The sequence below is a fragment of the Fukomys damarensis genome, unplaced genomic scaffold, assembly GCF_012274545.1.
Source record: "Fukomys damarensis isolate Sample0158 unplaced genomic scaffold, DMR_v1.0_HiC HiC_scaffold_17, whole genome shotgun sequence".
NCBI lineage: Eukaryota > Metazoa > Chordata > Mammalia > Rodentia > Bathyergidae > Fukomys > Fukomys damarensis.
Window position 1 is genome coordinate 58,047,874 of NW_022900929.1, and position 2,494 is coordinate 58,050,367.

Sequence of the window (2,494 nt, forward strand, 5' to 3'; positions counted from 1 at the left end):
CGTGGCCTCACAGAGCACACCCTTGGACAGATGGAGGGAAGCAGACACCAAGGGGTAGGAGGAGGCAGAGAACACACACCTCAGGTGTGTGTTTAAAGACCACAGCAGCTACTGGTGTGGGGGTGTACACCTGTGATCCTAGAAGTCTGGGAGACTGAGGCAGAAGGACTGCACATTCAAGTACAGCCCAGGCAACTTAGCAACTTAGTAAGACTCTGTTTCAAAAAATTTTTAAAAAGAGTGGGGCCTCCTTTTTGATGTCCCTTGGCCATGCTGTCCTGCCTTGGAGCCAGCTGACGACGGACTGAAAGCTCTACAAACTGTGATCTTCAGTTTGAAGGCTGATGGCATGATAGAGATTTGTAACCTGTTATTTCAAATAGTTGGCCCTGGAGAATGCTACTTTTCTGTTCAATGCTCCATTTGGTGTTGTGGTGTCCTAAGGGAAAGATTACCACATTTAACACCAGAAAGGATTTAAGGCAGCTACAATATACATATATATATATATTGTGCGTGTGTCTTCGATTACCAGAGTAATACTGTATATACTTATGGCAGAGTATTTAACAAAACTTTAAAAACTCAAACTTAACAAAAAGATTTAAAAGTCCCACTAAATAGAGGCCACTACAACATTGTGATATATTTTCTTCCAGTGTTTTATGGATTTTGTTCTTTTATAACTGGGCTCCTAATTATATACTTAACTTTACAATTTTCTGTTGTTGCTTAATGTTACATGTACTTGTCCATGTAATTGGATTTCTATGGCTACCTAGTCATCTACAGTATAGTTACACTATGCTTTATTCAAGGTAATTCCTGATTACTTATGATTACAAATAATAGTGTGCAAACAGCACTGTGCATAAATCTTTGCTGTTATCTTGGATGTCCTACAAGAACAAATGGTTGATTAAAGGCATGTATTTTTATAAGTCCTTTATATACGCTGTTAGTCCAATTTCCAGAAAGACTGTTATTAAATTACATTTGGAGGCAAGGGAGAGGGAGAGCTATCAGAACTACTGGCTCTGGTAGAAAATATATGACAGAAGTTCTTACAAAGTACAGTAGTATGCCTCTGGAGAAAAGGCACTCTTGAAGAGGAGATATTTTAAAGCATTAAAATTTTCACATCAAATTTTCTAAATCACGTAAGACATCAGGGCCACGAAGAGAAAGGAAACCTGAGAAGAATCTGACTTAAAAGCTTTACATAAACTGACATGCTATCATGTCAGAAATGATCAATATGGAAAAGTGCATTTACCAATGTTATTAAAGGACTCAAATTTTTTCTTTTTTTTTTAGACATAGTCTATGCAGCCCAGACTAGGCTCAAGCTTGTAATACTCCTGCCTCAGCCTTCCTACTACTGCAATTACAGTTATACACAACTATTGGCCTTCAAATATTAACTCAGAATATTAATTTTTATTATAAAATGTCAGGTCTATTTACTTATTTTTTGTGATTTCATGCTATTTAATGGAAAACAACTGGGCTGTATTCCATTAGTTATGAAATCAATTTGTTTGCTATCATCAGTACTTAAAAGAAACAAAATACAGCAGGCATGGTTGTGTATGCCTGTAATCTCAGCACTTTGTGAGGCTGAGGCAGGAGAATTATAAGTTCCAACTCATTCTGACTGACTTAATGAGACCTTGTCTCAAAGTAAAAAATTACAAAAAAGGAGGAATCTAGTTCATTTCAAGGGCCTGGGTACTATCCCCAGTTTCAAAAACAAAAACAATAGAACTGAATTGAAAAGGCAGGTGTGGTAAAGGAAAGTATTTCTTTGTCATTATTTTGTTCAATTCACTCATCGAGAAGAGAATAATAATATCTTGCGTTCATGTGTGGAGAAGAGATTACTTAAGCAGAATGCTTAACGCATAGGCAGTGATTGATATGTAACTACTTCGGATTCTTCCTCCAAATAATGTCATGTAAGGCTACTTTAATGAAAGGGAAGACGGTCTGTTTTATTGATGACTAGACCCGCTACACGGTATTCTAGTTTTAAAAACACCTCCCTGAGTCTTTTTCTCCATTTTGGTTTAGTCAGGAGACTTGAACAGAGTTCTTTCGGGTTCTCACACTGTACTTACCTATACTATGGATTTGGGCAGTTGACTTCTGCCATATGCTGTTTAATTATTCCATCCTTAGCTAGAACTTTCGGATCTCTTCTAGTTCCTAGTCGGCGCCGGGCACATGGCAGGGGGGCCTGACGAAAATCTGTGGAGTTGGGGCTGCAGCACATCTTCTGCAAAGTGTCGCTCGTGGTGCACAGGGAGGCAGAGGGAACGCTGATGCCGGCAGCATTTCTCACTCAATCTACTCCATGCTAAACAGGCCAGGCAGGCATTAAGTCATGTCTCTGGGTAGCACAAGTGGAAAGTGTGAATCGAGAAACCACTTCACGTGAGGGCAGCGGAAAATTAGATCCCTCGCCGCCCCCCGCGCGCCCCCCTCGGGGAGG